The sequence below is a fragment of the Biomphalaria glabrata genome, chromosome 8, assembly GCF_947242115.1.
Source record: "Biomphalaria glabrata chromosome 8, xgBioGlab47.1, whole genome shotgun sequence".
Classification (NCBI taxonomy): Eukaryota; Metazoa; Mollusca; class Gastropoda; family Planorbidae; genus Biomphalaria; species Biomphalaria glabrata.
The window spans coordinates 40,817,417-40,829,333 of NC_074718.1; positions in this window are offsets into that span (position 1 = coordinate 40,817,417).

The following is an 11,917-nucleotide window of genomic DNA, read 5'->3' on the forward strand; positions in this document are numbered from 1 at the left end:
GAGAGAATTCAAGATAGGATCCAAAAGTCGATTATGTCATTTCTGGAAGTCTTAAGACTACTAATTAGCAATATTCTATTGAAATCACGCCCCAACTACACCACGCTTTCCGGCCCCTTTGTCCATGTTCATTGAAGTTGATGCGTGACGGAAGGCCGTATAGCCCAATGCAGTAGAACATTAGGGACCTCAGCAAACATTATGTCACATGGTCTTCAAGACTGGCTACGACGTTCCTGCAGGGAACAATAACAGGCTAAAGGAAGAGAGATTTAAAAAAAAAAACGGTGGGAAGACAACATCAATAAATAATACATTCTTACAGTACTTCTAGTCAATGCTGGGAATAAATAGTAAAGGAATAAACTGCCTTATGATGAGTACAAGGGGCCCCATGTCTCAAATAGTCTAAATCCGGCCCAGCTTCTAGTGTTATGTAGGTATTCCAAAAAATATTCTGTAGCGCTTACAGTACGCAACATTTGATGACCTTAAGTTGATTACTTGAAGAGTTTAGAGTTGAGTCCCCCGTCCGACAGGTAGTGGCCTAAACTGTGAAAATGCAAGGCTTTTATTATGATTACTGTAACGCAACAATCACGTTCAATCTTTCACATCTTCTAGTTTTTACAAAGTCATTTTATAACAGAAGCATTACAGTACAGGAATGTGGTATTGTAAACGATTTTTTCAGTTGTTGATCAGTGATGCGTCGACCCAGCATGACAGTGTGGTCCTCACAAAGACACACACAAAGAATTCAAGTATATAAGTTATCCTGGCAATTGACTGACATTGGCGTTGCAAGCTTGTCTTGTGTTTACTGGAGTTATCGCCGCCATGGCGCCTACTAAATAGACTCGAGCTTTTCCAAATAGGTCCAAAAAATGTATATCCACCTATCCCTGAGTACGTTGGACCGTTGGGTCACCACACATGATCTGTCGACTCTTTCTCCATTCCTCTTTTGCCTTGACTAGAATCTCTGTCAACAACAGGCCCTCTCCCCTTTCTCTCCATCGCTTTCTCTGTCTGCCTCTTCTGTTTTTTCCTGGTACTGTTCTCTGAAGGAAGGTTTCTGCGTGTGGTTTTCGACCATAGTTTTATAAGGTTGTCCAAGCGATGCCACAGTTACGTTGCCAACAAAATTATCGCAAATGTTAACAGACTGCATATTGTCGAAAGTGTAAAGAGATATTCTTGTGTGCATTAAAGGTGTTCAGTTTTTATAATCTTTCTTTGTCATGGGTTAAATGAGAATCTTCCAGCGAATCTTCCAGCGAAAGTCTGTTGTCTACAATGATATCCAAATATCTGTATACGCTGACAAGAAGTATCGGAATAGTTTTGTTTATATGTAGGAAAAGACAGAACACTTCGTTAGTTTGTAACTGAAGATAAAGATATTACTATTATAATTATAAAGCTTGTCTTCGAGTCCGAAGATTAATCAGGAGCGTAGTATTTCCCGTGGCTACGCAGCCCTAGCTGCGACCTACACATTTGGCCACATCCTGCGAAGGCATAACCATTTTCCTCCGGTGGTCGATTTAGATTTTCTTTTCGCCGTCTACGTTTGTCCTCGGCAGCGAATTCTCTTTTGGTGTCAAATGTGTATCCCGCGGCCTTTGTAAGTGACCCCCAGGCGCCTCCAGCTGTCTCGCTCTGAAACCGCTTGCGACCTATTCTATGTCAGTTAAAGCAAGTTGGCGCAAAGACGTCTGAAAGAAATTTTAATTTTTACTACATTATCACTTTTAAAGTCGTTGTGCTGTCCACATGACACCCTAGTGTGATGTACTTGTTCAGGCTGTCTTGAGGTCAACTCTAGATGACTTGAATTTCAATTAATTACTCTGCAAGCGTTTGAGTTTTATTGTTCGGGGGTATTCAGTGTAATTGATCAACAATACAGAATAAACAAGACGATCGATTTAACGAGTAAAGAGATGTAGTCAACTCTGATGAACAGTTCATACTAGATTTATTCTAATAAAAGGCCACAGTAAAAGTCTCTGTCAACTAAACACGTCTTTACCCTAGAGAATTCTATCGTTAACTTATTTTCTCGGTCTCTAACCCAAAATATCCCAAACGTCACTAGTCCCGTTCAATATACGACTTCTATGGTGCGTCGCTAAATAACTAATACTATAAACAAGGTGTCTAACAGATTAGTTAACCGTGGGTCACATACACAGACGAGCCATAAATTATCTGCTCTCTCTATATATATTTATGATTATCGCTGTTGTTCTTGACTCGTATTTAATCACTTTAAAACCAACATTAGAGTTTTAATTATGGTTGTCGAAAAATCACATAGAATAAGAAAAAAAATGCACAATCGAAAATCAAATTATTCTATATTAATAATTTACAAAAGTTCTTTTTTTTTTAATAAAACAGCATAAAAAAACGTTGGCATGCTGGTAGGAGGAAGGATCTCTAAGCTCTTAAAATCAATACCTGTTTCTCAAGTAATATCAAGTAGTCTCGGGTAATCTCGAGTAATCACGAGTAATCACGAACAAGAACTGAAGATCTTTTCAGCAAAATAAATTACGCAAGGCAGAATGTACACTATCTAAATGTCGCTCTAACTTAGATAACTAAACTATGTTTTTATAGATCAACTTTTAAGTCTGGGTCTGTTAACTTGCTCATGAAGTCCGACTTGAATATCTCCGTAGCATGACTCAAGGTGAGGGGGAAAAAAGTTATTCAGTCTTTGATATTTGTAACGCTGGGTTTGTTTTAATTCAATGAAATGGATACATAATTTGAGATGTCCCTGTTAGATTTAGGGGAATGCTATAAGTGGACAAAACAACAGCACAGATGCCAGGACTAGGAAACATGGATGACAAAAATAATCTTATCTAGATTACGGACGTTCCTTCATAAGAGACGATTATAACGTCCAACGCATACTCGCGTGTTAATCTAATCATGCGTCTTCTTCTTCTTCCTTGATCTCATTGTTATGTTGGAGTGTTCAGATGACTAGACCAATACATGAGATGAACTGCGCAGTGGTTTCCAAATCAAGGAGCTCTCCATATAGTTTTCTTTCTATTGGGGTGATTTGGGGCCAGTGTCTTATACGGGCCTCTAGGTAAAGAGAGCAGTTTTGGAGGACGTGGTCGGCATTCTCTGGTGATACTCCACATGGGCAGATTTCACTGGTTCCAATTTTGAGCTTACGGTACATGTGTTTAATCATGCGTGTTAATTAGAGATTTGAACTCTGCCAAGTCCCGGCTGATCAAGGCAATTCATTCCATGCTCTAATGACACTGGAGAAGATGGTCTATTCTGTCGAAAATGAGCGCCGTAGTCTTGTTAAGCCTGTTAGAGTGAGTCTAAGCTTTTGGAAGGAGTCAATGATGGGGACTCACTTTCTAACTAGAACAATGAGCAATAACCAGTTGTTTACTCAAAGTACTTCGCGTGATGAAGAAATTGAGCGATGGTATCGCGGGGAGAGGACGGTTGATAATTTCATTCAGATGTTTAGTTTTGGAAAACTTCGATACTACTTTAGGTCACTAGCGGATCCAGAATAGTGAATTTTTTTCCAAACTCTAACCCTAACGCCCAGTAACCCTAACCCTATCCATAAACGCGCGTACAGCATGTATATATATATTGTTACGTATTTCTGAATCTTCTGGCTAGATGTATGCCTACTAGTAGGCACACAAATAAAAACACTGTAAAGAACTTGACGACTAAACTTCCAGTTTCATATAACTTTAATGATTATTAACTCTAACAATTCGTCACTGTAACATGTAGCGTAGAAGACTGTACAATATCTGTCAGTTTACAGTTAGCTATACTTCGTTGCAATTCATCTCTTCACTTCGTTGCAATTCATCTCTTCTCAACTTGCATCGAGCCGTATTCCACAGAACAGACCAACGACACACTTCCCAGTGTCGCTCCAGGTCTCCCAAAGCTGAACCAAGTCGTACTCAAGTCTACCGAATCAGAGCCGCACACGTCTTACATCGACTGTATCGACTGTAACGGCTCAAGCCCACTGTAGTTCGCTGTATAGACTTTAACAACAGTAGTCCACTCCAGTTAACTCTACCCTAGTTAACTTGCATCGAGTCGTACACATTTCTCTTCCACTAGAGCCGCACACGTCTTACATCGTCTGTATCGACTGTAACGGCTCACTCACGACTGACTTTCACATTAACTCTCTGGCTTATATAGAGTCCCTAATCGCTTGTCCAAAGTTGCACAAACACTGCTAGTATCTTCTGGAACAACACGTGAGGAAACGTCACATCCTGTCTTTTTTTATGCATGTAGACCCTAGAAAACACTCGCTGCAGTGTCATCTTGCCGGGGTCACAAGTTGTGACCTCTATCTGTCACTGGACATTTTGCGAGTACCCTCTGGAATAACACGTAAGGACACGTCACATCCTGTCTTTGTTTATACGCGTAGATTCCAGAGAACACCGGCAGCTGTGTCATCTCGCTGGAGTCACACGTTGACCTCTACTTGTCACTGTTCATTTGTAACAATATATATATATATATGTGTGTGTGTGTGTGTGAATTTAATAAAAAGCGCAGTGTTTCTCAACCTTCGGCTAAAAAAACAAACAAACAAACAAAAATAAAAGCCATGTTGAGGCCTTTCTCTTGACAGCTAAGGGGTCTGTGGGATTGCTGTAAGAACCCCCTTCAGAAACGCATTTGATTGGGGGGTGGGTCGGCCGAGTGGGAAGCGATGCCCCCCACCCCTCACCCCCCTGGATCCGCCGATGCTTTAGGTGCTGATCTAGAAGTATATTCCTCTGATCAGGAAGCCAAGAATCTAAAAACCTGAATTTGTGACGAGTGTGTGTAGGTGAGTGACACATGGCAGCCTGGTCGTGCGGTTTGCACGCTGGACTGTCGTACAGATTTATCGATGGTCCCGGGTTCAAACCCTGCCCGCTCCCATCCCCCGTCGTCTTGCGGGAGGTTTGGACTAGGAAGTAATTATCTTCAACTCTGAAGGAACATCCGAAACATGTAAAACATTTTACAACATTTTACACGTGTGTGTATTTTGTATGAAAAGTGTGTGTAAACGTGTAGCGTGCCTGTGTAGGTGTGTGACAAGTGTGTGGGTGTGTGACAAGTGTGTTTGTATGTGACATGTGTGCGTTTATGTGATAATATGTAAAAAAAAAAAAAAACTACTACACAAATCGAGAAAACTCTAATCGAAGTTTGTCATCAGAATGACGTCACTCATCACGTTTTTTTTTTACATCTGACACCATTCTTTTTCCAGTTGGTTATTGATCAGCGCTTACATACTTATCATGGTGACACTGACATTTCAGAGCTAACAATCGACCTATTCATTCGGAAGTCTATGACGTTACAACCTACATCTAGGGTACCAGTGTGCCTTAAAAACATTTTGAAAATAAGCTACGCCTAGATGTCAACATTTGCAAGTTCTCAGAATGCTTCTAACTCAGTAGTAGAATCCATTGTTGGTTGTTTTACATGTTTCGGGTGTTTCTTTAGAGTAGAAGATAATCTTAATCCTTGTTCAAACCTCCCGCAGGACGACGAGGGATGGCAGCGGGCAAGGTATGAACCCGGGACAATCCAGACGACAGAACGACAGTCCAGCGCGCATACCGCACGACCAGCACATCCTTTGGAAAGCAGTTAAAATTCTATTATTCTCGGGGGAAAAAAGATAGTATTGAAAGAAGAAAATGTTTCGACCAAAAACTGTGGTCAAATAAAAACCTAAAACAACTAATTTAAAAAAAAAAACTTTTTAAAATCAATTCCTACTTTATTATGTTGATGGTCATCTCGGATCTGATCCGATCGAATTGAATCGGTTTGGATTCAAATCGGATTTATTTGGATATGATCGGATCGTCATTGAAAAAAAAATGGCCAGGAGATCGAACCCACGACATTCGTGTAATTAGTCTGACAGTTTGTTAACTTCACTGCCAGTTCCTGTAATTTCCTGACTTCCGTTCAGCCATCTGTAATATGTAATGGTGTAATTGAATAGTCACCTAGAGTAGTTGTATAGTCGTCACATTTACGTAGATGGTCACCTCTTGTAATAAGACTGTATTGCAATTAAGCCCTCCCCCACTAGTCATATAGAGGGGAGAATGGTGGCTGAGTTGTAAAACTCTTGGCTTCCGAACCGAATGGTCTTATATAATACAGACGTTGCTTCAAAAAAAAGAAGATGATTACGTCCTAGGTTCGAATCCCGATGAAGTCTAGGATTTTGAAATTCTGTTTTTTTTAGGGGCCCCCCGAGTCCACATAACTCTAATGGGTACCTGATATTATGGAGAACATTAAAGGCAGTTGGTCGTTGCCCTGGCCACATGACCACCTTGTTAACCGTTGGCCACAGATGACCTTCGCCTCTTATAGAACGCAAGGTCTGAAAGGGGGACTTATTTTTACTAGTCCTATAGAGCACGTCTCCCTGTAACGGATGTAGGCCTAATGTTACTGTTACAGATTTCAGTGTAACACAAAAAAAAAAAGTTTAATTCATCAGGCAGAGACTTTGTGTATTGATCCAGATAGATCCAATAGGGTTTATGTAGTCAGACCAGGGAATCTCAAACATTAATACGCAAGACACTTTTGTTTTGTATATAAGCCCCCATACTAGTTTACACCGTGTTGTAGAAGCTATCTGAAAATAAGGAAATATAACTATAGGTGAATCGTTTTCATATATGGTTTATAGATATTGCATAAGTTTAGTTACCGGTGGTGGGTGCTGTTTTCATCAGTTACAGACGCCCTGAGCCCAATCGTTATGTCAACAATGAAATAATTGGCTTATTATAGGGCAGGCAGTTTCCACGTGTCTGTCGCGTCATTGCTGCCAGTTAGAGGTAGGTCTGGATAGAGGTGGGAGGAGAGAGGTTGAATCTTAAAATGCGCTACTCTTTCTCTCTTTGTCTTTCTCTCATTCTCTGTCTCCCTCCCTCTTTCTTTTTTATGTATATTATTTATTATTATTATTATATTATTATTTGTTTATTATATTATTTTTTATTTATTGCCTTGCATACAGAGATGTATTTTGGTATAAACAAAGTAAGCGACAGCCTTATAACAAAGAAGCAATGGGCCCCCCTTATAACACAAAAGCAATGCCCCCCCTTATAACACAGAAGCAATGGGCCCCCCTTATAACACAGAAGCAATGGCCCCCCTTATAACACAGAAGCAATGGGCCCCGCTTATAACACAGAAGCAATGGGCCCCCCCTTTAACACAAAAGCAATGCCCCCCCTTATAACACAGAAGCAATGGGCCCCCCTTATAACACAGAAGCAATGGGCCCCCCTTATAACACAGAAGCAATGGGCCCCCCTTATAACACAGAAGCAATGGGCTCCCCCTTTAACACAAAAGCAATGCCCCCCCTTATAACACAGAAGCAATGGGCCCCCCTTATAACACAGAAGCAATGCCCGCCCCTTTAACACAAAAGCAATGAAGCCCTGCAGAGTATTTTCTTTCTAATTTCATGTAAATGTATGTATTTGTTGTTTACACGTTGAAGTCTGCATCAGACAGGTCCCTATAGATGAAAAAGTTCAAATTTACTCTTGTGGCGGGATCGCCAACACGTCTGCTAACCAGATTGATACTTCCGGTCAATGTGTACGTAGTAACTTAACACGGGGTCTCCATATTTTTAAAATATTTAAAAATTAACAAATTAAGCAAATTATATATTTTTGAAATTAAGAGAAAAAAAGATTAAATTTACTGCTATTTTTCGTTTTTCTGATATATGATATATTTTTAGATTTATAAATATTATTTATGCATTTATATTGAAGCGTATAGAAGGTTGAGGCCTTGACAATCCTACTGTCCAGAGCCTTGACGTACTGAAGTCCAGTACATATCACTGATATCCTGAGTTGTCTAGTTTAGTTGTTAATGTTTTTTAATTCCACTGCACCTCTAGAAACTTAATCTGAATACTTCATCATTTATTCTACATTTTAGAGTGTTTTCTTTTTTTATTCATTTTTTCTATGACTTTTTTTCTCTCCGTCACTCTCTCCTATATCTTTCTCTCAATACTCTCCCTCTTTCTCTCACTCCTATTATTCTTTATTTCTATTCTCTTTTTCTCTCTCTTTTTCTCTCTCTTTTTCTCTTTCTTTTTCTTCTCTTTTTCTACACTTCCTCCTCTATCGTTCTCTCTCTCGGTGTCTCTTCTTTCTCTTCTCTCTCTCTCTCTCTCTCTCTCTCTCTCTCTGTGCTACAATACTTCTCTCTCACTCTCATATCTAAAGCTCAGCTATCTAGACATCTGTCAATCAAATATTTTTATGCTAGTCATAAATATTTATTGTTCTCTCATTTAGACCAGCTGTTGAACTCGGTAACACGCCATCATTGATTTAAGATATTGGCTTTAACGGAGTCGTTTCTAGTCCACAATAACCATTGCCACGGACTTGCGACAACCTAATAAAATGAGACAGACTTGAAAAAAAAAAGAAATTCTCCAAAGCTCAGAACCAGGCTAGAGACAAAAGTGGACCCGCCTGTTTTTCCCAATAAAGTTTTTTCAAACTAGACCTATAAAGTTTTTCAAACTAGACCTATAAATTTTTTCAAACTAGACCTATAAAGTTTTTCAAACTAGACCTATAACGTTTTTCAAACTAGACCTATAAAGTTTTTCAAACTAGACCTATAAAGTTTTTCAAACTAGACCTATAAAGTTTTTTCAAACTAGACCTATAAAGTTTTTCAAACTAGACCTATAAATTTTTTCAAACTAGACCTATAAAGTTTTTCAAACTAGACCTATAACGTTTTTCAAACTAGACCTATAAAGTTTTTCAAACTAGACCTATAAAGTTTTTCAAACTAGACCTATAAAGTTTTTTTCAAACTAGACCTATAAAGTTTTTCAAACTAGACCTATAAAGTTTTTTCAAACTAGACCTATAAAGTTTTTCAAACTAGACCTATAAAGTTTTTCAAACTAGACCTATAAAGTTTTTTCAAACTAGACCTATAAAGTTTTTTCAAACTAGACCTATAAAGTTTTTCAAACTAGACCTATAAAGTTTTTCAAAGTAGACCTATAAAGTTTTTCAAACTAGACCTATAAAGTTTTTCAAACTAGACCTATACAGTTTTTTCAAACTAGACCTATAAAGTGTTTCAAACTGGACCTATAAAGTTTTTCAAACTAGACCTGTTATCATGAGTTTTACATTAGGCGTTACATGTTTCGTTTCGATCGCTTTAAAGGCAATCCACATAACGCCTTGCACCATTATACTCTCGAGTACGAAGTGTCGGCTTACGGAGCCGTGAGACATACATACAAGAAGCTTGGCTCAGACAACGGTGGGATACTGTAGAATTTGATGGTTTTATGAAGAATAGATAAATAAACCAAGAGTGGGGTTTAAAGTGGCACCAGAGCTTGAATGGGAAAGTATGGAGTAGCACAAAAACACCGAGTAACTGTTGAAGTTTAAGGTGAGGCGACCGTATTCAGTTCAGATTGAGTTCAATTCACGTAACCCATTGGTCACTGAGGCGATTACATAAACCTATAAGGATGGTCCATGTGTAAAAGTTCATTTATCTACCTTCGTAATAAGAAGGTGTAATAAGAACTATCTGTTTGTGTAATCAGAACTATCTGTTTGGGTAATCAGAACTATCTGTTTGGGTAATCAGAACTATCTTTTTGGGTAATCAGAACTATCTGTAATCAGAACTATCTTTTTGGGTAATCAGAACTATCTGTAATCAGAACTATCTGTTTGGGTAATCAAAACTATCTGTTTGGGTAATCAGAACTATCTGTTTGTGTTATCAGAACTATCTGTTTGGGTAATCAGAACTATCTTTTTGGGTAATCAGAACTATCTGTAATCAGAACTATCTTTTTGGGTAATCAGAACTATCTGTAATCAGAACTATCTGTTTGGGTAATCAAAACTATCTGTTTGGGTAATCAGAACTATCTGTTTGGGTAATCAGAACTATCTTTTTGGGTAATCAGAACTATCTGTAATCAGAACTATCTGTTTAGGTAATCAAAACTATCTGTTTGGGTAATCAGAACTATCTGTTTGGGTAATTAGAACTGTTTCGTAATAAGAATTATCTGTTTGGGTAATTAGAACTGTTTCGTAATCAGAATTATCTGTTTGGGTAATTAGAACTGTTTCGTAATCAGAACTATCTGTTTCTTAATCAGAACTATCTGTTTGGGTAATCAGAACTGTCTGTTTGGGTAATCAGAACTATCTGTTTCTGTTTGTTTGTTTGTTTTACATGTTTCGGATGTTCCTTCAGAGTTGAAGATAGTTTACTTCCTAGTCCAAACCTCCCGCAGGACGACGGGGCATGGCAGCGGGCAGGGTTTGAACCCTCGACCGTCGATAAATCCGAACGACAGTCCAACGCGCTAACCGCACGACCAGGCAGCCATCCTAATCTTAATTAGAACTATCTGTTTCTTAATCAGAACTATCTGTTTCTTAATTAGAACTATATGTTTGGGTAATCAGAACTGTCTGTTTGGGTAATCAGAACTATCTGTTTGGGTAATTAGAACTGTTTCGTAATCAGAATTATCTATTTGGGTAATTAGAACTGTTTCGTAATCAGAACTACCTGTTTCTTAATCAGAACTATCAGTTTGGGTAATCAGAACTATCAGTTTGGGTAATCAGAACTATCTTTTGGGGTAATCAGAACTATCTGTTTAGTAATAATAAGAAGTATTTTCCTACTAGTAAGATGTCTTATACAAACTCATGATATATTCTCAACAAGACAAAGTCTGAACAAAGCCTGAATAAAATCTTTCTGGAAAGAAGGCTAACCGCCATCTGTTTGTGTTTGAAATGTTTTCAGAATCGACTAGATCTATATCGAATACCTTAGAGGTGAGTATATTTACAAATATTCGATTACCTTACCGAATTCATCAAACCAAAAAAGAACAATCTAGTCTGGAAAGAATGACGTTATTCTCATTATGCAAGTACAGCGCGTTGTCGGCCTTGTTTTTTTGGGGAAATGCAAAGCCTTTACGGTCTCACGAGTATGCCATATAAAAGCTTTCGCTAAGTGCTAGTGTTGCTGCAATCATCATCATCATCATCAAACTCCATTAGAGTGAGGGCTTGAGAGGCTCAAATCCTCTCTTGCAAAAGCCCCTGGACAGAAACCCTGCTGTCTTGCGTAGTGCATAAATGTCGCCATACAGGTCGAGAATTTTGGGTTTCCCAGACCTGTCGAGACGTAGATCAGCTAGTCTGGGGCAGTCAAACAGAATATGAGGCACGGTTTCCTATTCTTCCCCGCAGCGGGGGCACCGTGAATCAAAATTTGGCCATAGCCGCGAGAAATATGAGCCAACAGGGCAGTGGCCTATCCTGCACTGTGCTACAATAGCTTGCTCAGGCCTGGACAGCCTCCACCACGGGGAAGTGCGGTCAGGGCGCCTCATGCGCTCCCAGACTCCACGGGCTTTTGGGACTTGTCCCAGCACTCAAACCACCTTTCCATTTCTGTTTTTTGTATAATAGCCAGGGCTTGATGAAAGCTTACAGCCTGATCAGTGGGTGGAATTTGCCCTCCCTGGTGGGCCAAAGAGTCTGCAATTGTGTTGCCAGTCACACCTATGTGACTCGGTACCCACTGCATTATTACAGGGGTGCCATAGCGTTGTTTAATGTTATGTGAAGCCATGATGACAGTGTTGATATTGGGGGGGGGGGGGGTGGCATGGTCCGGGGCTTTGGGGCTTTGCAAAGCCTGTAGTACAGATTTTGAGTCAGTGACCACAACAATCTGTGTTGCCCTCAAATGTCCCTCGCCGAGTTGA